This window comes from Vulpes lagopus, chromosome 24 (assembly GCF_018345385.1).
Source record: "Vulpes lagopus strain Blue_001 chromosome 24, ASM1834538v1, whole genome shotgun sequence".
NCBI classification, from domain to species: domain Eukaryota; kingdom Metazoa; phylum Chordata; class Mammalia; order Carnivora; family Canidae; genus Vulpes; species Vulpes lagopus.
The window spans coordinates 5,774,804-5,801,030 of record NC_054847.1 but is presented as its reverse complement, the minus strand read 5'-3'; the positions used below and the strand labels follow the sequence as shown (position 1 = coordinate 5,801,030).

The 26,227-nt window shown below is 40.9% G+C and overlaps 1 protein-coding gene across 3 annotated transcripts in view; it reads left to right on the top strand.

The window, feature by feature from the left end:
* The window catches only part of CNTNAP5 (contactin associated protein family member 5), a 792,545-nt gene that overhangs the window by 394,026 nt on the left and 372,292 nt on the right, over nucleotides 1-26,227 (top strand). The gene's annotated exons all lie outside the window — the stretch shown is intronic.

Genomic DNA, 26,227 nt, shown 5'->3' with positions numbered 1-26,227 from the left:
TCCAAGGCAGACATTCAACCACTGAGTCACCCAAGTGCCCCAAGAACAGCATCTAGTTGGGATATACTTTTGATCTGCACCAGTTGGTCTTTCCATGTTGTTGACTTCTTCAGCAATACATCTAAGATGTATGAGACAAAAAAAAAAAAAAAAAAAAGGAGGAATTCTTCACTGTTGTGTATTGGGTCTCAAGATCCTTATGCATGCTTTCTTCTCTCCACCATTCAGAGTCATCTTAAGTTTGTTTCATAATTTCCAGCAGTTGTTAGTTATACTTAGTGGGAGAAATAAGGAAAATTGTACTACTCCATCTTCCCAGAAGTGGAAGTCCTTTAAACTGACACTCTTTCAAATCCATGACAAGAGTAGGCCATTGCATCATTTGACACACATAATCTGATTCTCTTTGTAATCTGGCCAGTAGACTCTCTGGAGAACCTATGAGACTTAAATGACCTTAATGTTTATGTTTCCCCATGGAAAGGATACCTTATAATGAATATTTTATTTCTTTTAGGTATTTGAATTTTATATAAGTAAAGCATTTTCTAAAGTGGCCATTGGATTCCAGGGTGTGAGCTAAAATTGCTTGAGGGGAATCATATGTGGTTTAAAGATTGCCAATATTTTTAAAAGTTTGTATCAAATTTTTGACTCCTGTAGTTTTGAAGAGTAGGGATGATGCTAAGAAGGGGTTAGCATCCTCTGACTCTGGTTCTAAGAGATCTCGTGACATTACTTACACATCCTTGGCTCATGCTCAGCAGTCTTGACAATTATCTTACCCATGTGTCTTCAGGTTGTCCATCTCCCAGTTGACCTAAGCTCTAGATTGCTAGTGATATTTTTCTTTTTTTTTTTTTTTAGATTTTATTTATTTATTCATGAGAAACACACACACACACACACACACACACACACAGAGAGAGAGAGAGAGAGAGAGAGAGAGAGAGAGGCATAGACACAGGCAGAGGGAGAAGCAGGCTCCATGGAGGGAGCCTGACATGGGACTCGATCCCGGGTCTCCAGGATCAGGCCCTGGGCTGAAGGCAGGTGCTAAGCCACTAGTGATATTTTTCTTGAGTCTCATTCAGGAGACTTGAGCCATGTAAAATACACTCGTGCCCACCCATCGCCAATATTACTGACAAATATATCATAATATACCAGTGTCATTGAGTTCAGTCTGCCTGTTGGCAGTAAGACTCCATGCTACTGAGAGTTTAGAGTAATGACATGAACATCAACACATCTGAAAGGCAGGACCCTACTTGCCGTTGTGCAAGGAGTTGGCAGAGCATGTTGAAACACAGGAGGGGGATCCCTGGGTGGCGCAGCGGTTTGGCGCCTGCCTTTGGCCCAGGGCGTGATCCTGGAGACCCGGGATCGAATCCCACGTCGGGCTCCCTGCATGGAGCCTGCTTCTCCCTCTGCCTGTGTCTCTGCCTCTCTCTCTCTCTCTCTCTCTCTCTCTCTCTCTCTGACTATCATAAAAAAAAAAAAAAGAAACACAAGGAGCTCGTGACATTATTCACTTCCATTGTTTATAGACAGCTCCAAAAGTATGCAAGCCTGAGCCTTACATATAAATAACTAAAATCCTTATGGCAGGATTCAAATAGGAAATATCCATACATATTATGTGTTCTATGTATCTTTAATGATGATATATATTTAAAAATGTGCTGGTTCCACAGAGCAAGAAGGAGAAATAAAGGAAAACATGGAGAAAAAATGAATTTCTGAATTTTGGAAGCTTTCATGATCTCTTTTTTCCTGAGAGAATGGGTAACCAAAACTTTAATAAATATTTTGTTGATTTTATACTACTTTAGCACTTATCAAGTTGCCCAAAACTTTACTAGCTTACTTCATTCCTCAGAGTTTAATTGGCAATATTGTTAATATGAAGCACAAGAAATCCATTTAGCACTAATGTACTTGGAAAAAAAAATCCCAAGAAAATGGTTTTAGTTTGTAGGTAGACAACCTTTAGTTTTAACCTTCAAAATTTAAAGGAAAAAAAAAAAGAGAAGCATTATTTTTATTCCAAATTGCTTCCATCACTTTGCTTAAGTGAGAATTTATATCACTACACAGACACATACACACCTTTATATACCTAGTCTTTTTCCTTTAGGAATTCTGTGAGGGAAGGGATAGTTTGCACTGTTAATTGCAAGTATAAACTCTTTTATTCCCCTACTCAGGCTTAATGTGTTCCCCCAAAGACATGATATCAGCTACAAAATCCGCTTTGCTCGAGTGACTAAGTCACTGCCGTGCTAAGTAAGGGCTTTTGAAAGGGATGGTGCTTTTGTCCTTTGCCAGTGTTTACAGACTCTCACACAGTTATCGAGTCTTGGAAAGTTCAGAGTTTAGCAGGACAGTTGAGGAACCAACAAATCAGGAGCAGGGTATGATAACACCCATTAATTACAAAATGTGATTCAAGGCTCAAGGAAGCACCTGTGTTGGCCTCATCCAGCACAGACCTCTCTAGCAGGCAGCACTCAGGGAGCATCCCCATTGCAATTTGTCATTCCCTTCTGTGGGACCTGCCCATTCCCAGGAGATTTAACAGCTGTTCCATGGGGATAATTCAATTTAGTCTTTATGGCTCGATTTGACTACAAGACGATCCTCCACATCCCGAAATGCAGTAAAACTAACAGCTTAAAGTAGACATAAAAAATACCTCACTATTCTTCCTCAAATCTTTCATCCTATGCTAATACCGTACCATATAATAAACAATCAGAAAGTAAATGGCCCATTGAAGTGTGTGTACAGTACCTGTAATGTGGATTATTATATACATAATATAAGAAATATATTGCCCTGCTAGTTTCCTGAAAATGATTAATTTCACACCTTCCACTTCACAAGAAATGCTGCTTCCTTGAGCTCTGCTTTCTGAATGTTACATACCCTATTCTAGAGGTAAGGAGAATAACATGATTGGTTGTTGGCTGAGGTCTAACTTACTTCACTATAGGTCTTAAAATGATTTTTTTTCCATTATAAAGAAGAGCATAGTAGAAATTGTCTTGTTGCTTTACTTTGTCTTCAGTACAGGAGGGAAAAAAGCAAATGGCCAGTTGCAGGGCTATGAATATACACTTGGCTTTGGAGTTAATTAACCACGTCAATTCACTTCCGTTTTATATTCGATGATCCCAACAAGTACTAAAAGTAGATTGGTGACATCTTAGGTCCTACTTCCTGAATCTAAAGTTTAATCTATTTCCAAACCGTATGAACCATGAAGTGGGTTTGAGTAGTTATATTACAAGCTTGCTTACCTCATTCATTTGAGGAAATTGAATGGGCATCTCTAGTTCAGATTTTACCAAATGATGGGCTCCAATGAAATAAGGAATATAAAAAAGATGTTGCCCAGTGGGCTTGAGTGTAAGAGACATACAGGTAGGTAAAACAGCAAGCTTCTGTGAGGTTTATTGTCTTGTTTGCATCTGCTGCCACGACAGTCATTGCAGTGTGGTTATTTCCTGCAGCTCTGAGGCCAAGAAAACACAGAGATAAATATGTTTGCACAAGAGATCGTGCGCACGCTTACATTGTACATCCACACATGCACACATGCACACATACGCACACACACACTTGGTGACAGCAACCTTTGTCCTACCTTCCTGTGACCCAGAAAGTTCATGAAAATTGCTCAAAGTCCCTAGTGTCTAGTGAAGCCTATAATCTCTTCAGTTTGTCCCCAGGATCATGTTTCATCTCTGTGAGTATGCTCTGTGATAAATGATACTTTCCCTTGATGGAAGGAATCACTTGAAAAAGCAACTAACATATCATGTCTTCTCTCTCCACATTCCCTGGGTCTTTCACTGTCATTTGACCAGTCTGGCATTCACATCACCAGCGTCTCAGTTGTATGCTCCTCATATCCTGGAAAAAAAATATTTCTAAATTATTAACTCCTGGAGAAGTTGTTTCCTTTCTTTTGGTGAGAACATTAAAATTAGTTTCAAGGTCATATGAGGAATAAAGTGACATAAAGTTAAAAAAATAGTGGAATGATCATCCTCTCTGAAAATCATTCTACCTAAATCCGTGCTATGACTTGTTTTTCTAAGATGGCTGATTTCATTAGCTCATCACGTAAAATAATTACTTGAAGCTATTAAACAAAATTTCTTTAAAATGTTAAAAATATCCATTTCTCTATATTTTTATGAATATTTGGAATACACAGAATAAAACACAAAACCAACCAGAGAGGGAAACACTGTTCTCATCTATATGTATTTTGTTTCCATATTTTAAATGTATATTTTAAATAGCATAGACCATATTTTACTGACACTTTTTTAGCTTGCTTCTTATAGTTAATATTTTTCTTAAAATATATTTTATATCTTAAAATTGTTTTGAAGATTTTATTTATTTATTTGAGATAGAGAGGAAATGGGCATGAGCAGGGGGAGGGACAGAGGGAGAGTGAGAAGCAGACTTCCTACTGAGCAGGGAGCCCTACTCAGGGCTCAGTCCCAGGACTCCGGATTCATGATCCGAGCTGAAGGCAGATGCTTAACTGACTGAGCCACCCAGGTGCCCCATCTTTAAAAGTTTTATTAAAAACTTTTAATCTTTTTATGTATGTACATAATTTAAACATTAACTCAATTCACTGAATGCCTTTAAATTCTACTGTGCTTAGGGGATCCTGGATGACTCAGTCAGTTACATGTCCAACTCTTGATTTTGGCTCAGGTCATGATCTCAGGGTCCTGAGATTGAGCCCCTCATTGGGCTCCACACTCAGTGCAGAGTCTGCTTGTCCATTTCCCTCTGCTCCTCCCCCTGCTCTCTCTCTCTCTACCAAATTTTTAAAAACTTTAAAAAAAGAGTTTACTGCGCTTAAATTTTCAGTGGCTTGAATTTTTACAGCCAAAAATAATGTGGTGATTGTAAACATAATAAAAAAGTAGTTTTCTAATATTTAGAATAGGTAACCAGGAGTGAAGATTAGTGGGTGAACAATTATGGATTTTTGACTCAATTGTTTAAAGTCTGTACCAGTTTCCCTACATAAACACAGTGTGCAGAAGCACCTGCTTCTCCTGCCAGTTCCACCTCATACTTTCCCCTCATTTAAATATTTAAATACCTTTCAAAAGAGTGAGGTTAATTCACAACAAGCTGGATAGACATAGAGTGTATATGTTAAGTAAGTCATTCAGAGAAAAATAAATATATGATTTCACTCATGTACAATATAAGAAACAACCAAAAAACGAACAGGAATAAAAGAAACAAAGAACAGACTCTTAATACAGAGGAAAAACTGGTGGGTGTCAGAGGGAGGGTAGGGGATAGATGAAATACGTAAAGGGGAGTACACTTAAACTGATGAGCACTGAGAAATATATTGAATTGTAGAATCATTATATCATACACCTGAAACTAATATAACATGGTGTGATAGTTATACCTCAATAGAAAATTAAAAAAAAAAAAAAAGAATGGGTCTAAACGAAACTTGAAATCAACTCAGGGGGCAGCCCAGGAGGCTCAGTAGTTTAGTGCCTGCCTTCAGCCCAGGGTGTGATCCTGGAGACCCGGGGTCAAGTCTCATGTTGGGCTCCCTGCATGGAGCCTGCTTCTCCCCCTGCCTGTGTCTCTGCCTCTCTCTGTCTTTGTCTCTCGTGAATAAATAAATTTAAAAAATCTTAAAAGAAAAGAAATAAACTCAGGTTCCTTTTTTCAACAAAACTTCCAGCTAATGAGCTGAGCATGTCTTTTTAGGCTCTTCTGCCCCTCAATAATGCCAGCAATGATAATCCCTTCATTTGAAGACATCTTGTTTCAGAGAGCTGTCTTGTAGATAATCATGATGCCACAAATCATGATGCTAATGCCAGAGGACAGTAAGGGGGTGACAGATGGACCTGTGGCTGTGTTTGCTCCTTTATCCCTGAAACCTCTGCGGGAGGCAGACAGGGGCAGACATCATTGTCCACACTTTATACTGAAAGATGCTTTATGCCCAAGACCAGGGAAAGTCAATGATATATAGTCAGCGTCTGTGTCATTCACAGTCCTCTTCCTCTTCTGGAAAGCACTACACCATCAGCTTTTATTCATTTTTATTATACATCTATTTTTTCCTAGGGCCTTGAATGACTTTCACATCAAAGTGAAAAAAAATACAAGGCTGGACAGATTCGTGAATAGCACTGCCTACCTGGGAATTGAAGACCAACGAGGTGTTTCAGAAATGGCCCCTCTGTAGTTTGCTAATTGCCAAATAAATCTCTCTGGGGTATCTCTTGCTGTGTCTGAGCTATGGGGCAGAATCCTTGCCTTCAGCCAGAGGATGAAAGATGGCAGCAGGGGCAGAGCCTAACTCCTTGACACTTGCATGGCTGTGCAAGGGTGTCCTCACTGGCCTTGTGGCTCTCACCTCAGTATGTCCAGTTGCCAGCATCTGCTTCTCCAATATATAGAATTTTACTTCCCAATTTCTTGTCAATGATGCTTCTTTTCTAGCCACGCCTAGATGCTTCACTGTTTCTGGAATTGACTATATGCATACTCCTCTCTAAGCCTTTTCATTCCATGTTGCTTCTGTACCAGTTGAGCTGCTTTTCTCCTTGGGCTCTTCCCTGACCTAGTCCCAAACCAGCCATTATTCTCTAAACTCACAAGTAGATGGGATCCCTGGGTGGCACAGTGGTTTGGCGCTTGCCTTTGGCTCAGGGCGTGATCCTGGAGACCCGGGATCGAATCCCACGTCGGGCTCCCGGTGCTTGGAGCCTGCTTCTCCCTCTGCCTATGTCTCTGCCTCTCTCTCTGTGTGTGACTATCATTAAAAAAAAAAAAAAGTTAAAAAAAATAAACTCACAAGTAGGGTTAAGATTCTGAATCAGGATGAGACTCAAAATATTTAATGGTTTCTTGAGGTGGAGCAGAGTACTGAAGCCCCCAGGCTGTGCCTTGTGGGGAGGCCCAGAGAGAACTGGCAATCAATCGGACAAGCCTAGGTTTCAGGGAGACACTGAAGATCTTTGAGGCCATGGCTACCTAGCAAATGATTAGGAAGTTTCTAAATTTTAAAAATGAAACCACCCCTAGTGTATATAGTCTGAACCTGCTATACGCCTGCCATGCCCATGTCAACTCCAGTGGATTGTTTGTGGCCCTCTGGAGCATAGTGCTAGGGAAAATCATGGTGCTTGGTCCAGCCTGCAAAGAAGCTGCTATGATCCATAGGCAGAATCCACCATGGGTTTGCAGAAGGTGTAGCGTCAGATATACTGTATCTGCCAGCCTTGTGTGGCCATTCCAGATCCCAACTTCTCCTCAGAGCACCTTCACTATTCAGCTCCATTATATTTTCTTTGCTGTGACACTCACACTTACACTACATGACATAATTCAGCATTTAATTTATCATCATCATTAAACATAGTTTATTGAGTATCTACTATGCTCATAGCAAATGATCCTTGCCTTCAATGGATGGGAAACCTCAAACCTCTCTCTGCAGCAATTTCCACATACTGGGCATTGGGTCTGCATTTCAGAACTCAGAATTAAAAGCTGATGCACTTACTTTGCCTGTCTCCTGGTAACATGCTTTCTGCTCTCCTGGATACCGTTTCGATGACCTCCTCTCCTCCTTTCCTCTCATTCGCCTTAACAGTTTGACATATACTTTCTATTCATTTTGCCACCTTGATTACTCTTTATGATTATCAGTGATTCTCGCAATGATTCCATTTGGTTTTATAGCTTCTTGCTTTCTTACTTTGACTACAGCCCTGCTGTCCCAACAGTGCTCCTGACTGTCATATCCCCGGCCACTGAAAACTAATGATGGGATGCAAAATACCTTATGAAAATTAAGTAGGAGAAATCACAGGGCTAGTGGGTTCAGGAAAGACTTCATGAATGCACAGGAACTTGGTGTAGGTTTTGAAGAAAGATATCTCTTAGGACAATTCCAAGGTAATAGGAGGGCACTCCGGGTAGGGATGTGGAGACTCAAAGTGGGAACATAGTATTTCTGGGAAGCAATGTCTAGTCTAGTCTAGTCTAGTCGTCTAGTTCCTTGTAAGAGTTTCTTCCTTCACCTAACTCTTTAGGTATTTTGTAAGTTGTACCAAAAAAAGCCATACCTTTCTGTATCATTCATTCATCATGTTGAAATGTACGTAATGAAGGTGCTGTATGTTGAGGAAGAATATAACCTTTGAAGGAAGTAAGATTAAATCCCACCATCACCATGTAATAGCTACAGAATCCGCACAAAGTTACTCAACCTCATCATATTTCAGTGTCATCAATTCCAAGATAGAGCTAATAAATACCTACTTTGTGATTGGTGGATCTTGGGATATTATAGGCATTGAATCCCTAGTAGCTAATAATAGTGTTATGATTATTTTTATTGCCCCCCTTTGCTCACCATTTCTCCATGTATGTTCCCCACGAAAACCACAGTCCTATGGTTGTCTGTCTTGCTCTGTAAATCGCCTACAAGAACAACTGTAAAGATTTTAGGTCGATGATTATTAATATTTTAGGGGGCATATATCTCTTGAAGAACAGAATGAAAATTATAAACATATTTTATTTTGTGTAACGTTTTTGGGGCATATAGATTCCCCTGAAGTTCATCCATGGACAGTAAATTAAGAGTTCCAGAATGCATTTTAGATTAGGAAAATAGTACATAAAATCAAACCTTTTCTGTGTCTTTATAAATTCCTAATAATCTTATATAAATTCTCATTGTTGAATCACCAGGACCTCAATAAGTAGAGACCTGACACTAACTCTGTTCCTTGTGGGACAGTTGAACTGGCTTCCAAGAAGCTTTTCCACTTTGTGTCACAAGATTTAGAAGACATCTCTATCTGTCGAGGTCCTGGTTGTTTGAAAAGGAAAATTTTAGTATATATATAAGAAAAAAATGTTAGCTAGTAGGAGGTGGTTAACTGCTAAAATGGGTAAAAGAGGACTTAATGGTCCAGAAAGAGCAAGTGCAAAAAAATCCAGTACTTTCTCCAGGATGAGGGAAAACGGACAGTGAAGGAAGTAGGGAGTAGGGGAGCTCCCCCTGCCTGCCTCTCAGGCTGAGATTCACACCTCTTCAAAGAAGGTGGTTACCAGGGGACCCTGCAGTCTGCAAATAGCACAGGTATTGCCAGACAGCACAGATCTAAGCTGCCTGTGGGAGCTGCTTCCAGGGGGCAAAGTGTCAGCTGAGGGCCCAGCTGGAGCTCAACCGTACAGAATTACTAGGTTCCCCACTGACTATCAATAATAGAGGACAGGACCCCAGAAAAGGCCTCCAAAACTCTCTTTTGCAGTGGCTTTCTCGCGCCCTCTACAGGCAAATCCTGACATTGGGGCGGGAAATGTTGACAGAGCCCAACCCCAAGTTGTCAAGAAGCAAGGCAAGGAAGGGTGGCTTTGGAGCTGAAACTCAGAAATGGATAACTGCTACACCCTCTAATCTCTTTTCTTCCTTTTAAATCGTAGGTTAAAAACCAGAGGCAATGGACATCTGCAATAGGGGGTAGGGAAGACAAAGGGAAGCACATTCATGTTCATGTTTTAACATCGCCTGAGAATAACCTTTGGCTATCACAGCATGTCTCACAGGGGTATGAGCACAGATTCTTAAATACAGGTGCAGGCTCTTGTGAGTAGAGAGTTAATAATTTATTTCATTTTGTCATCACCTATTTCCTCGGTAGAAAATAGTGAAACTACATTCATTCTCTTCTATGAGTCCATGTAATTTATTAAATTAAAAGGAATTTCTCATCTTCAAAAAGTTTGGGGTTTGCTGTAGGTAGACCTTCACTTGTTTTTTTTGTGTTTGTTTGTTTTGTTTCATTTTTGAGATTTTATTTATTTATTTGACACTGAGAGAGAGCAAGCAAGCACAAGCAGGGGGAGTGGCAGGCAGAGGGAGAGAGAGAGAAGCCAGCTCCCGGCTCAGCAGGGAGCCAGAAGTGAGGCTCAATCCCAGAACCCTGGGATCATGACTTAAGTCAAAGGCAGATGCTAACCTACTGGGCCACCCAGGTGCCCCCTTAGACCTACATTTGAATTACCTACACAATTCACCCCTCCAATGAGGATTTCTTATGCCTCAATTCTCATAAGACTTCTTCCCATGTTTCACTTAAAGGTTTTCTCTTGCAACTCACTGCCCTCCTCTGAAATAGTTTTATTTCTGTGCCATTTCTTTCCATCTTTTTTTCTTCTAATATCCTAATTCAGCTCATCCTTCTATTCCTAAGTTAGCCCATGGGGTTATCCATTCTCACCCATGGTGGTCAATTATTTCATCAATTTCTTCCCTGACAACAAGGTCCAGAATTTACCTTGCTTCTGCCAAGGAAACAAGCCCTTTGATGGACATTCATATTTGTCTTCATTGCATCAATGCAATCCAGTAGCTAAATAATCATTTTTCCCTTTAAAAATAATAAGGATAATTTAAAAATGAAAAATAGATTGACTAGGCCTTTAAAAAAGGAACCCTGAGATCAAGAATGTGCCTAAATGGACACCTTCAAACTCCACAAGCCACACTTGATGTGTCTGCTAGAAATCTTATATCTGAATAGATTTGGGGCTAAGGGCATGCCCTAAACCTGCCATTTACTTCAGTTATAGATGACACATGGTGGAAGCTTATAAGCACGGTATGATTTTACAGAGCACTGCAAGAACACAGCTGAGAATCAGACCCTGAGGACGGAGCATCCAATGTTAGCTTCTCAAGGTGATTGAAAGACCAAGTTCCAGAAGATACTCTTAGTTTTATGGGCCGAAGCTTTGGTGAATGCTTGTCATTCTGTATGCATGGGCAGATGCAATATTCCATATTGAAACAATTGCAAGAGCCTGTTCTCTAGTCTTTGAGGCAACTAGAAAACACATGAATTTTACCGGATTGTTAACTCTTAAGGATGTGATGACTGGCAAAAACCATTAAGATAAGATAAGCAAAAAAAAAAAAGATAAGATAAGCATCTTGGTTTTTTTTTTATGTTTTTGTTCATAAAATTAAGTGTTTATAAGCAGGTTATGTGTCAACTTTTAGTACTTTGTGATTGATTTGCCTACAACTTCATTCTCTTTATAAGAAGCAGCGGGTCCCCATGTTTTATAAGTGTGTAAGATAACTAGAGCTGATACTGCTCTGGGAAAGCACGAGAATCACAGTCCTCCACCAATGTAATTAAATAACCGGAAATATCCTAAAAGTGAAATGCAATTCCCATTTTTCACAAGAGAATTCATGTTTACAGATTATAGGAAATTTGGAAAATGCAGAAAAGTTGAATGAAAGAAAAAAATCACCTGCATTCCCATCAGAGTCAACCATAAATGGTTATAGAGTGCCAATGTAGATTTTCTAGTCTTCTTTTAAAAAAGGACTGTTCAAAAAAAAAAATAAATAAAAAAATAAAAAAAATAAAAAAAAATAAAAAAATAAAAAAGGACTGTTCTTCCATGTAACTTTTCTTTTTTTTTCTTATTATTCACACAGTATGCAATGAAAATAGTAACTTACTGAGCATTTAGTATGTGCCAGATACTCTGCCAACTGATTTTCATATTTATCTATTGCAATCCGTGAATGCACCTTATGAAACGGACAACTATTTGTGGTTTTGTTTTGAAGTTAAGAAACACGAGACTTTTTTTTTATAAATTTATTTTTTGTAAATTTATTTTTTATTGGTGTTCAATTTGCCAGCATATAGAATAACACCCAGTGCTCATCCCATCAAGTGCCCACCTCAGTGCCTGTCACCCAGTCACTCCCACCCCCCACCTGCCTCCCCTTCCATCACCCCTAGTTTGGAGAAACACGAGTCTTAATGCTATTAAAACACTTGCCCAAGATACATAGTTAGGAAGTCTCTATCCCTGGCCTTTCTGATGCCAAATCCATGGTCATCTGCTGTGATATGTGTTATGCACATGTTATATCTGCTATAATCACTGAGTTTCTGAATTTTAGCAAAGTAACATTACATCAGAAAAATGATCAACAAATGTTGAATAAGTAAATTATATTTTTTTAATAGGGGGAGAAAGGACTAATTTGAGTTCCCAGTGAGGAAGCTAGCATACTACAGACAGTATGTGCTTAAGAAATATTATTTAAGGGTCACCTAGATGGCTCCATAGTTGAGCATCTGCCTTTGGCCCAGGTCACGATCTGGGGTCCTAAGGTCGAGTCCTACATCGGGCTTCCCACGAGCCTGCTTCTCCCTCTGCCTATGTCTCTGCATCTCTCTGTGTGTCTCTCGTGAATAAATACAATCTTTAAAAAAAGAAATATTTATTTAAGCTTGTGCTGAGATGATTATACCAAGACAAACTTGCAGATCTGATTAGCAGTGAGAATGTCTCCTTATTTAACACTGGAGAGTGGAAACATCTTCTGAAGGGAGGCTGTTCCTCTATATTTAGTGATCTTCACATATAAGTAAGAGATCCTTGGCGCCACCTAACTCTTAGCCTGCTTAGCCACCTGAGATAGAGAATTAGAAGATGATCTTCAGGGGGCAGCTGAGTGGATCAGTCAGTTAAGCATCTGCCTTCGGCTCAGGATTTGATCTCAGGGTCCTGGGATAGAGCACTGCATCTGGCCCTCTGCTCAGTGGGGAGTCTGCTTCTTTCTCTCCCTCTGTGGTCTTTCCCTCTCTCTCTCAAGTAAATAAATAAATAAATCTTTAAAAGAGAGAGGGAGAGATATATGGTCTTCAGGTTAATGATTTCCTTCAACTAATGATTTCTATGTCCCTGATGTGGAAGTGGTGTGGCCTGCAGAAACACCACTGTATGAGTTAGGAGTTGTGGCTTCTCTATCCAATTGGGTTACTAGGTAGTTGGATAAACTTCATGATTAACTTATTCTTTCTGGTGCTGTGACTGAGAAACATTCTTTAGAACATCTAATATAGTTTTCAACACAATGACTTCATTAAGGGGAATTATTTAAAAGCCCTCTGACACTGTATTAGCTAACAAGGACTTCCATAACAAAATACCACAGGCTGACTTGGTTTAAACAGTAGAAATGTATGTTCTCGGGATCCCTGGGTGGCACAGCGGTTTGGCGCCTGCCTTTGGCCCAGGGCACGATCCTGGAGACCCGGGATCGAATCCCATGTCGGGCTCCCGGTGCATGGAGCCTGCTTCTCCCTCTGCCTGTGTCTCTGCCTCTCTCTCTATCACTGTGTGCCTATCATAAATAAATAAAAATTAAAAAAGAGAAAAGAAATGTATGTTCTCATAGTTCTGGAGAGTAGAAGTCTGAGCTCAAGGTGTCAACAGGTTTAATTTCTCCTGAGGCCTTTCTCCTTGGCTTGCACAAGGGCACCTTCTGTCCACCTCCTTAAGTGACCTCTCCCCTGTGTCTCCAGATAGTTGATTTTTCTTTGTTTGTCCAATTTTCCTCTTCCTGTGCAGACACCAGTTAGATGTCTCATCTGAAGTACTAGGGGTTAGTGTTTCAACATATGGATCCTGGGGAAACACAATTCAGCTCATAATAATCACTTAAAATTTTATTGTCCAGGGGTGCCGGGGTGGCTCAGATGGTTAAGCATCTGCATTTGGCTCAAGTCAATGATCTCCGGGTGTTTCCGATCAAGCCCCACATCAGACCCCTGGCTCAGTAGGAAGTCTGCTTCTCCTTCTGCCCCTCCCCCTGCTCATGCTCTCTCTCTGTCTCAAATGAATACATAAAATCATTAAGAATTTTTATTTATTTATTTATTTTTTAAAGATTTATTTATTTATTTATGATAGACATAGAGAGAGAGAGAGAGGCAGAGACACAGGCAGAGGGAGAAGCAGGCTCCATGCACCGGGAACCCGACATGGGATTCGATCCCGGGTCTCCAGGATCTTGCCCTGGGCCAAAGGCAGGCGCCAAACCGCTGTGCCACCCAGGGATCCCATTAAGAATTTTTAAATAAAATAATAAAATATTAAATTTTATTATCTGAAGACCACTGGAAGTACTGTGTCATTTATCTATAACCTCCTCCTCTGTTACCTCGACAAACAATAACATAGAAAGTAGAATCCCCAAGAAGTAGTTAGGGATCCAGACTATTCTATCCTTCAGAGAAACCACTCTTACTCTATGGTTTCTATCCTGAGTGTCCCAGTAGGCTTATGGAACTTGAGGTATCATATTGATATGCAAAGCTTTCAGAGGAAAGGGAAAAAAGAGGCAAAAGGAGTATCCCTGTCAGCTAAATTGGCTCTTTTTAAGGTTTCCAGGAAGTCCTAACCAATGTTTCTGCCCTGCCATGCCTCACAGGCCAGACTAAGTCACCTGGCCATGCAGATTTGTAGGGGGATTGGGGACATAGAGCCACCCACTTGAAAATATTGTTGCCTCAAAAGAGTTCCACTATAAGAAAGGCAAGGAGAATGGATTTTGAGAGGGATCTCTGCCTAAGTCTCTTCGAGCAATAAAGGTCAATATATGAGAATTCTCATGTAAAAAGTGATAGAGTTTCTGCCTCGGCATCAAGGTCTACCATCACCATTTTAACGATACTTGAGACTTGAGCTGTTCAATATGGTAGCCACTAGTCATGTGTTACTGTTGAGCATTTGAAATGTGGCTAGATCAAATTGAGATGTGCTGGAAAGATTAAAAAAAAATTCAATAATTTTAATATCAACTACATATTTAAATAATATTTGGATGTATTGAGATAAATCACTTAATATTCAAATTAGAATTAATCTCTTTCATTTTACTTTTTTCTTTTTAATATAGCTACAGAAAATTTTAAATTACATGTGTAGCTCACATTATATTTCTATTAGACAGTGTTGATCTAGCATATTCACCACCTCAAATATAAGTATTCCAGTTTCAGCTTCTAATTTTGAAAATTATTTTTTTTAAAGAAAGTTGTTTTTATTAGGAAAACTTTTAAAATGTTTATTTAGAGATAACAGCAATAATTGGAATTGGATGTTTCTTCTCACTTCTAAATCATTATTGATAAAATTGAGAAGCTGACTTTTATAATGTATTCATTTTGAGCTATAAATTTGCTTAATTTTCCAGGCCAGGTAAGGATATTTGCCCTGCACACAAACTTGTTACTTTTCAGTCTCTTCTTAGGACACAAAAAGCCCATAGTATGTTTTCAGAGCCAGGAACATTTGTTCCTCACTAATGTGAATTTAGTCTGAAGAGGCATCAGTCTATACATGTAGAGAAAAGTTGCTTTGTTTGTGGGCCAAGTACTTTGTATAAGAAAGTTTACTTAAAAGGAAAAAGTATACACATGCTTTCACATGACATCTTCTTTTGACTTTTCTACCATAATGACTTGTCACCTTTGCCTACTTCAGTGGAATAGACATGTAACTAAAGGTTGCAGTGGAGGGGACAGACATTCTGAAATTACTCAGGTGTGGGAAACATTTGAGAACTAGTAGCCATTGGGTTTAATATCCAGTTGCTTCAATCCCTACTTGGATTAACTGCTATTATTTCTTTTTTCAATAATCTGCACTAATGCCCTTGATAGTAGTTACTAATCCTCAATAGTCTTTTCATGAAAACTTTCAAATAATACTTGGAAACCTATTTAACTTAAACTTCCGCTATAAAAGTTTTAATTTTTCATTTTAAATAAGTTTAAAATGGAGAAAAAATTAATTATGTGACTAAAAGTCACCTTAATTCCACAAGCCAGATAGAGAGCTACTATTTATCAAAGGATTTTCTGTTCTATACCTACATATTTATATAGATATATTTGATCTGTTGCTACAATTTGTATTCTGTTCATTTCATTTGATGTTCAATTAAAAGCAAATTTCATACTTACCATAAAAATTATTATTAGTGGTGGCAAAATAGTATGTCATATGAATACACTGTAGTTTACATAACTATTCTTCTAGTTTTAGAGCCAGGTTTGTATTATTATAAATAATCGTGGCTTAGTATGTAAATCTTGGCTTAATTTCAGATTATTTCCTGAATATAGATTTCTGGAAATGAACATAAAGTGTCAAAAAGGATTATTAATATTCTTAAACTTCTTGATTTTTATTTCCAAATATCTTTGCATAATATTTGGAAATAGAAATTAAGGAGTTTTCAAGGTAGTTACAGCCTTATCTTCTGCCTTAAAACTGAGAGGTTATCAGTGTAATCTTGGGTCTACTTGTCATTCCCTTCTACTCCTCAACTCCCAAGGACCTCATCTGGGGATTGTTTCTAGGTGAAAGACATCACTATTTGCAAAAACTGAAATTCAGGTGGGGATATTCATGTTTAATGCATAGGGAATAAGCATGAAATATGGGGCCAGAAACAGGGGCACACATAGGCAGGAAACTAACAGAGTCCATAGCCAAGGAGTTGAATTTGGGAACTTGGGCGAGGGGGGCTGGTGGGCAAAATTGAGGCAAAGTCAAGAGAGACCCTCTGAGGCCACAGGCAGCATACGGCTTTCAGTGGGTCCCTGTTTACTGATATGTACATGTTGCTCGTGGAAAGCCAGAGACGTGGACCATGTGAGGAACCACCTGCCAATGACCCCAAGCTCTTTGGCCAAAAGTGGGACGTTCCCTTCAATATTAAAGATGCTTCCCCTAGTATCCTTCAAATGAAACCCAAGAGACATGATTTCTATCCTCGAAGGCCTTCTTTGGCAGAAACGATATGTTGCCTGTGTAGACTAATGCTAGGCATCTAGTTTCCCTTAAATTCCAGAACTTTGGAATGACTTTGTTTCTAGTGATTGTCCTCCTCTGCCTTCTCACCCTCCACCCCAACCAATCCTGTTCCCACTCCCACTTCTTCCTAATTATCCAAATCAAAAAGTACTTCAGGAATCCCTGTTACATACTTTCCTATCAACATTGACTTCTCCCTCCTGGCACCTAATCATAGTTGTGATGACATGTTTCATGTCCCTCTTCTAGTGTAGTGCAAGCTCCAGGTGGCTGACTCCTGGACTTGCCACCAAGCTGCAAGTCCCAGGTGGCCTTTGCCACCAAGCCTGACCCATATGAGCTGCTTAATAAATATCTGTTAAATAAATAAATAAAAGAATGAAGGAGTGTATCTTTGTCGAAACATGAAAAATTACCCTATTTTGGCTCGCTGCTCTTCCTAAGTTTGTGAATCAGAAAGATAGCTTTAGCTTATAAAGCAGCCTTTTCTCTACATTTGCCGATAGCATGCCAGTCAGTCCTGGGAGTTTTCAGACAAATCAAATTAGAAATGGTTGTACTCATTTGGAAAATCAAGAACTGGCTTGAAATCTTTCCCCACAAATTAGATTGAATCAAGATCATTTTCCCCCAGCTTATAAATGCTTGATTGGCTTTGTTTGATGCCTCCTGATTGAAACTCAGCCTTGCACTGCTAGCTTTATTTTTTACTCACCAGGGTGTTGTGATGTCTGGATGATGATTAAAAACAAAACAAACACCCACAATGAAAATGCTTTGTAAATAACAGCTCAGCATTGTAATATAACCCTTAGAAGTGCGCCTTTAAGAAACTTTAAAGCCAGTCAAGGTAAGCAGAACCTCAAGATGGGTCTGCTGTTAATCCCTTCGGATCTTAAAAATTGGTTTTCTGATATAGCAAGACAGTCATTTCTAACATAGCATCTTTACTCAGGACCCAAGGAAGGGATGTACCGGGACTTGGTTGTGACGATATTTGAGGAGTCCCAGTGGGAGTAGAGTGGCCACCAATCCTCCATCTCCCCTAGCCACTCACATAGCCCACCTATCTAGCCCCTACCTTGTTCCCCAGACTAGATTCAAATTCATCCTAATTTTAGTCAAGTTCCTTTCCCAGCCTACCTCAATCAATCACCTCAAGTTTTTTTTCAACAGATAAATACTGGCCTATTCTCTGAATTCTTGTTTTCCATTCTCTTTTTCTGTTGGGGTGGACAGAGGTATTCTTAGATGAGTGACAGCTACAGCCAGGTGTCCTTAGGGCCAGAGGCCTTGAGTCCCAGATCTGATAGATGGATTTCTGGATCATGTCAACCTTCCAGCTAAAACCAATACCTACAGCCACCCTATCCCCACATCAGAGGCTGGTGGAGGTGTGGGCTAGCCCCTTTGTGGGAGAGTGAACTGTGACTGCACATGTGTGTGCTTTGGGGCACTTCCCTCCCCCACCACTGGGGAATTATCTGCCAAGGTCAAAGGCCACAGCATCCCAACTGCATCAGTTCCATTGCACATCCTGGTGTGCCAGTAGGTGGCCAGTAGGTCCCAGAACAGGACCTGGCAACTGCCTTACCTCTGTCCTACTTTCTCCAGTTAACTCTAAGCCAGGCCGGGCTCTTATTGTTAGGTGGTGAGTAGCATTTGGTGGGTGAAATGAAGCCTTAGAAAAGAGTCAGGAAGTAGTGGCAAACAGCCTGATTGAGAATGAGTTAGAGACATTGACCTTGCAGGCTCCTCATAGGCCTTTCATCTATGACTTCTTTAAGACTATCATTTAAAGCAGGGGATAATATTCTGGTGCCTTCCACAAAACAGTTAAATGGCCTGAATCACTCTAATAGGCAGGAATAAATATCTTTGAGTAGTGAAATGAGTTGGGAAGGATTGCACTTGCTAGACCAAGATAACTAGGAAAAGGTGGTGTCTATCATAACTGATCAAATTTTGATTGGAGAAAAATGCCCATGAGTAACAGATGTCCATGGACAATTCATCACTCATGGCTCCTTTAGCCATAACCTGTAGTCCATGCAGCCAACACAAGTAAGGAATAATCTTGAAACAAAGTGGATCCCTTAGTGGATAGATAAGGTAAAGACAGCACCTAGCTAAAAATTCAGTAGAGTAAGCTTTAGCTGCTGTGGTCTAAAGTGTCTCAGGTACATCCATGACCTCATCTAAAATAAACAAAGGATTATGTTCGATCCTGCAGCTGTGAAGTAGGCACAAATTAAGCCATTCATGAATTTCTTTCTTCTGAAATTTGTTAGCTCCTTGTTCTAGTGTGGTAAATTATGGCATTTTCACCCTGTGCTGTCTGAGGCCTGGCTAACATATCTGGTGACCAATGAAATAATGATGATGATTTACATGTTTAGCATCGGTTGACAAACTGGAGACCATGAATTCACCACTCATTACATTTCAGGCTGTTTCCCCTATTACACATTCCCATTCAGACCATGACAGCATTTCCTCTACTGTGTCCATAAGCAGGACAGCAGCTTCTAAAGTTTGTCCCTTTGTATGAACAAGTCTTGTTTGTGACAGTTTGTCTGATTCATTCTGTGCTCACATGACAAAGACTTAAATGTACAGGCTATCTCTGTCGGATACTCCTCACTCACAAGTCATCAGGAGACCATGGTAATTGTGCTATTACTGCGAGATCTTTGTGACGAGCCTCTCTTTTTACGAGTTAAAAGAAAGCTTTCAGTTGGATGGATTTTGTTTGGAATACAGTCAGCATTTGACAGACTTCTGATTTTGTGGCAGAATGACTTGGATTTATTTGGAAGGAAGCTGCAACTCAGAATCTGTGTTCTCTCTCATTGTTTTCTTCTGATTTTAATTGCACCGTCCTTGGACCAGCACCAAGCTAAGCAGGTTATAATTTCATATAATTTTACCTATTTTATTAACTCCAGGAAATTGTTAAACCTTGTAAAATCCTGCTGCAATTCAATGTAAACGTAGCATTCTCTTTGTAAAGTGTTTACAGATGCTTTTTTTGAAAAGGGGGGGCAGGGAGAGGGATGGTCACTCAATTGGTTGTTATTCTTTGCTAATTATATTTATAGAATGTGGGCCTCCTTTTAAAAATATGAAACAATGTCATTTTCTGTTTATTGCTTTTCAAATATATATCATCATCTACAGAGACTCTTGCTTTGTTCCCTGCAGTTAGAAGAGAATTGGCAGGAGAAAGGCCTAAGTGCCCTTTCTTATGCTCTGAATTATTATAAAGGAAAATATTTTAAAATATAAATACTTGGTTACACTTCTCATGCCAACAATAGGAGTGGTTCAAATGGTGCCTGTGCAGCACTCCAGAAAGGAGACAGATGATAAGGATGTGGATGTTTAGTCCCAGGTACCCTAAGAATGGGGAAGCAGTGAGGACCTGACCCAGTCTAATGGTTTCAGGTTACAAAACAGGAAACTAAGACATAGAAGTGACTCGCCTCAGATCACACAAAAAATTAGTAGACCTGGGAAAGCAGGAAAACAACCATCACGAACAATGCTGGGCATGTTGCTCGTGTTCTCATTTGATTTTAAGTCAACTCTCTACCATTATCCTCCAAATTATAGTAGCCAAAAATAAGGATTAGATAGAATATATGGGTTTCCAGTAAATATTGATACTAAGAATCCATTTCTGCCTAAATTGAAGAATTTTACTTCCTTCTCAAAATTCAAAGCAAGATGCTCTATACCCAAGTACAAATGTATTATTGCATAAAGTCTATACAAGTATTCAAGAGTAGCTAATTATGACAAGGCAGCATTAAGAGATATGATAAGTGTGTGGTAATAGTGATGTGAATATGTTATGCTGCTAATACAACGAAAACTGGTGGAGAAGGTGGCCACCTTGTGGATGGAGGGATCTGGAACAGGCTTGGGCATGTGGCCCATGGGAGAGGGAATGGGAAGTTGGGTGCAGATGCCTTAAGAAGCCACTCCTGGCCAAGGGAAAAAGGCAGGAAGTGTGTTTGGGGGCAAGCTCCCATAGTAACTATACAACTTGATTGGATGAGTGAGCTTAAGGACTTCTGTTTGCTGTCAGTGTCTTCACACTCTCCTGGGGGTGGGTGCCAGCCATGGCAGGTTGCAGTCAGTCAGTGGTCAAGGACTATCTCTGCTCTTTCCTACATGAACTCCCCTGTTCAAGAGAGTTCAAGAGAGTTCAAGTAGAGTTCAAGAGAGTGGGAGCTATGTTTGATTTTCCTGTCCCTCCACCGTGCACAGCACCTCCTATCCATTTTACCTGCAAAATATCTGTTTGCTTTTCTCCCTTTCCCCTTTTGCCATTCTAGATAGAGCTCGCTATGAGCCCTTAACTGCTCTGGTCTACTAAGTGCAACAGCTGCCTGAGTTGCAACACTTGGCCACTCAGCTCTACACACAATACAGTCCATTCCCTAAAGACAGTTCCCTGAAACACCTTATGACTGTGCATCCTAGCCTTGACGTCAACCCCCTCTTCCCCACTTTCCATTCTCTTTTTTCCATAGCATCCATTTCTAGTGCCTCAATATGCTCTACAAGCTTACACGATTGCCCCTCTCCCTGTCCTTTCAACTTCAATTGCTGCCTGGCTTTTGAACTGTAGTCAGCTGACCTGCTCAGGCCCCTGACTATGCCTGCCATACACCTTCCAGCCTCTGCCTTTACAATTTTTTTTTTAATTTTTTATTTATTTATGATAGTCACAGAGAGAGAGAGAGAGGCAGAGACACAGGCGGAGGGAGAAGCAGGCTCCATGCACCGGGAGCCCGACGTGGGATTCGATCCCGGGTCTCCAGGATCGCGCCCTGGGCCAAAGGCAGGCGCCAAACCGCTGCGCCACCCAGGGATCCCCAGCCTCTGTCTTTACAAATGCTTTCCCTCTGTGCTTCACTTTCTTTATTCTCCACATTGCCACTCCTGTGCCTCTGGGAAATCAAAGGTCTAGTGTCACCTCCCTAGGAAGCCTTTTGTAACTATCCATATTAGGATAGGCTCCTTTTGCATTAGACCATGTACTGCTCCTTCATGACTATGAGTGTGGTGGGGGTTTTTATCTGCCCTCTGGAGGGAGGGCCTCCTTGTGGAGGATGAATCAATGAAAAGGGTTTACTTCCTTCATTGAAACATACTTGGTTCTTGGGTTCCAGGTCCTGAACACCTGTAGAAGGCCATCAGGCTTCTCATTACAGGAAACAGCATCAGCTCTTGCTGTTTATGGTCCAGAATAGCATTTTTACACAGATACGCACAATCTCTCAAGGATGGTCTATGAACAGATCTTCAGGGTTTCAAAGTTCTGTGCTCCATCTGGAGAGACCACTCTTTTGTCTGAGAAAGGTAGGATAGGGACTTCTGTGTTTTAGGGTTGTAAAGAAAAGACCTTGGTGGATCCTTGAGAAGGAATGTGGCTATTGCTTGAGGGTCTCTAATGGACAGATGGCTGCTCTATCTTGGGGTCAGCACTTTTGGAGGATTGGGCACGTATGAAATGAAAACCGAGGGTGCTAAAAACTGCTGTCCTGGGGACAAAGTGAGGTCCCCACTCAGGCATTCCAGATACCTTTTTTGTCAGTTGTTTCTTTGGGGACACAAACACACAGTCTTGACTGGCATCCTCAGTCACGTAGTAGAAGGTCCCTATCCAACCAGGACATGGAGTTGTCACAAGAAATACATCAGGTACCAAGGATTTAGCCTTCTTGATGTACAGTGACCTCCTTTTTGAACAGTGAAAGACCCTGTGAGTCTTATAGTGAAAAAGGGACCCATGGCAGTGATAAAGACTTTCCTCTTCATCTCATCAGTAAGGCCAGGGGTGGCTGATTTACCTTGAAGATTTGTCCACAGTGTGCTTCTGTGTTATGGCACACTTTGTGCCTATTACAGTCAAAACATACATTTAAGGGCTAATTCAAAGGATTTCAATCGCACTTGTAACTTATGTGTAACTCTTGTACTTAGCACATTGTTTTATAATGCTTGAGAAATCTTGAATAAATGTGAAGTCTTTAATGAATTAAATATGCAGGGGGAGAGGGGATCCGAGAAATGGAGCTTTCTTCTTGGCAGGCAGGACAGTGGGGATGGGGGCGATAGAATTAAAGTTGAATTAATAGATTGAAGGAATATATATGGTTGAACATAGTCTGTAGACTTTTGCCACTTTCTGCTTTGACACTGTTCTAAAGTATATTGCCTTCTCACATATTGTTTCTAAATTATGGCAGGGACTCCCTCAAATGTCGCCTGGAGAAGGATTCCAAAGTCACAAATGGTATTATTGAAAAAGATTAAATAATCTGTGCTGATTTCAGAAGTAGCACTTTTGCATTACCTATTTTTTTTTCTTCTTTCTGTCTACTGGGAAGATGGGGGTGGAGTGGATATTGATGTTTCTCAACACTGTGACATTTCTGCCAACAGTAAGTGTAGCTGAGATGGGATTAGAGGCAGAAATGGCAGCACAACAGCTGTGTGATGGGGAGCTGAGCTGGAAACATTCACTTGCCAGGAGAACTGGGTCAGATTAGGTATGGAGGGCATTTCCCATCTACTCCCATCTCTTCTCTCCTACTCTTTTGTCCTTGTCTTGCCCATCTGAGAACAAAGCAGGGATGTGCTCGAACAGCGGAGAAGTTTGGACAGCTCAGGCAGCTGCTCTAGAGCAAGGACCACAGAGGACAGTGTGAAGGCATAGGAAGAATGGACTGGAAGAGCATGAGCTGCAGGGAACCAGGGACACTCCAATGCATTTCAATGCTGTCCTGCTCCCCCAGGAGGAAAAGTATTGGTTGCCACATGTGGCTTTCCTCTAAGTGGGGAGAAAGCCTAAAGCGTTTATCTGAATTTCTTGCTACCAAAATCTAGCAAGGACATTTGCGTGTCCCTCAAGGGATATTGAGGCCCCTTGCCTATTTCGCAAGTACCTGAGGTCCATCAGACATCCTGTGCATGGAGCAAGTCTAAGGAAGGGGGCTCCCAGACCTGTCAGATGTGAGTGAACTGCTCAGATAAGGGGAGAATCTCAGTTTCTGTAGACCCTCACTTCCCGTGGCTATCTATCCAGAGAACACTCAGAGAATGGCTTGGGTTGCGCTAAACACTGGGATTTATTTATTTATTTAAAAAAGATTTTATTTATTTGACAGAGAGAGAGAGAGAGATCACAAGAAGCAGGGGAAGCTGCAGGCCGAGGGAGAAGAAGCAGACTTACCACAGAGCAGAGAACCCAATGTGGGGCTGGATCCCAAGACTTTGGGATCATGACCTGAGCCTAAGGCAGACACTTAACCGACTGAGTCACCCAGGTGCCCCTAAATAATGGATTTTAAATCAACGGGGAAATGGGTCATGTTTATGACCTCCTATTCTTCTACCTGCAGCCTCATCACAGCCTCCCAAGCGTTCCCCCTTCTGCACAGGCTCAGAATTTGGGTACAGCTTCACTCTGGCAAATTTGTTACCAGAGGAGGTAACACTGACCTCAGAAAAAGAGGACGAATAGTTACGCTTATCTCTGGACTTTGCTGTAGGAATATTTGTGATTTTGCTTCTTGCAAATTACAGCTCTGCCTCAATTGATCTGTCATCAGGGGGATATTTTCATTCTTGAAAAGAAGCCCATCGAGATTTTTAAAACAATTTTATTTATTTATTTGAGAGAGAGAGAGAAAGAGAGGGAGAACACTAGGGTGAGCTGGGTGAGAAACAGAGGGAGAGGGAGAAGCAGACACCCTACTGAGCTGGGAGCCCGACAACGCGGGTCTAGATCCCAGGACACTGAGCTCGTGACCTGAGCAGAAGTCAGACACTTAACCAACTGAGCCACCAAAGTGCCCTAGAATTTTTTTTTTTTAATGCAAATTAGAACAACAAGGGATATCATGAGCAAATGGGTAGAATTTATAGAATGTTGCTACCTGGTGCAGAGGATTGATGTGTCAGAAATGGTGGCTAAAAGAAAGTCTTCCATGTCAGACAAACAGATATTTGTATCCCGTTGTCACTGCTAAGGAGGCACAGGGCTTTCTTAAGGCACAGGCAATTCCTTAATGCATATCAAGGGCCTTGCCCTTTGACACATTAATTAACTTCTGGGGATCTAACCCAAAGAAGAGGAAACATCTAAACAACTACAACAAATGCTTAATATAAGCATAGACTCATGGAGGCATGATTGATGAGTGAACCATCAGAAATGTGCTCCTGGTATCAGTTGGGAGATTGCTGTTTGCTTTCGGAAATGCAGGGCTGTCATAAGCAGACATGGGTGGGACCTATGGATGTTTTTCCAGACTATGAGGATTTTGGAGCTGAACAATTAACCTGCTCCAGTACCGGGAGCTGCACTATGTCTCTAAGCTCCCTGTGTGGCCACCGTAGTGGAAAGTTGAACTCAGGCAGCCAGGGTGGTCACCCCTGGAAAACTTGAACCAGTTTTCCCTCACTTTTGCAAAGAATAATCTTCCTCTTTCTCTTCCTGGTCCTGCTGGATGCACACTTAATATTCCCCACCTCTAGTCTTCCCATATGCTCCTCATGCTACTAAAAATCATCTTTATACCTTAAAATCTGACCAGTGTCACTTTATTGTGTGAAAGCTTAGATGATAACCTGAGCAAACATTAAAGGGCTTTTATTTTTTATTTTTTTTTAATTTTTATTTATTTATGATAGTCACAGAGAGAGAGAGAGGCAGAGACACAGGCAGAGGGAGAAGCAGGCTCCATGCACCGGGAGCCCGACGTGGGATTCGATCCCGGGTCTCCAGGATCGCGCCCTGGGCCAAAGGCAGGCGCTAAACCGCTGCGCCACCCAGGGATCCCCCATTAAAGGGCTTTTAAATTCTGCCTCTACTCCTCTTTCTCATCTTATCTCCTTCATGGCCTCCCTGCCTCACTTAATGTTCAGCAGTGACAAGTTCCCTGTAATTCCCAGGAATGCCATTTTGCTCATTTCTCCAAATCTTGGTACACAACATGCCATTTGCTGAAAAGGCTAGCCAGGCACGTTCACTCCTCTCCTTCCCCACCTCCTTCCAGAAAAGCGTCACCTCCCTTGTGAAACCTCTGCTTGCTAGTTATTTTTTCCACCAGGCTCCCCTGGGAGCTTGTGTCAGTCTCTCCTGTAGCACATTCTATGTTGTAACAGAGTTTTTCATGTGTATCTCTTCAAACTGTAGCCCCTCTTAGCCTATGATTGATTTGCAGTATGTGTTTATTCAAGGGATGAACCTGCTTGTTTTTGTATCTCTTTCCTTAGGAAATGTTGACTCTTTCCATCCCAACGCCTACCCCAACTGGGGTCTTCTATGGCCTTTCTCACAGATAACAGAGAAATCCATGTTATACATAAAAGAGGAATGGAAACAGTCTCATAGGTGTATCTGAACAAAGCTGACATATTTTTTCCTTTAAGATCTTGCAGCTGAATGTGGAATAATCTTGAA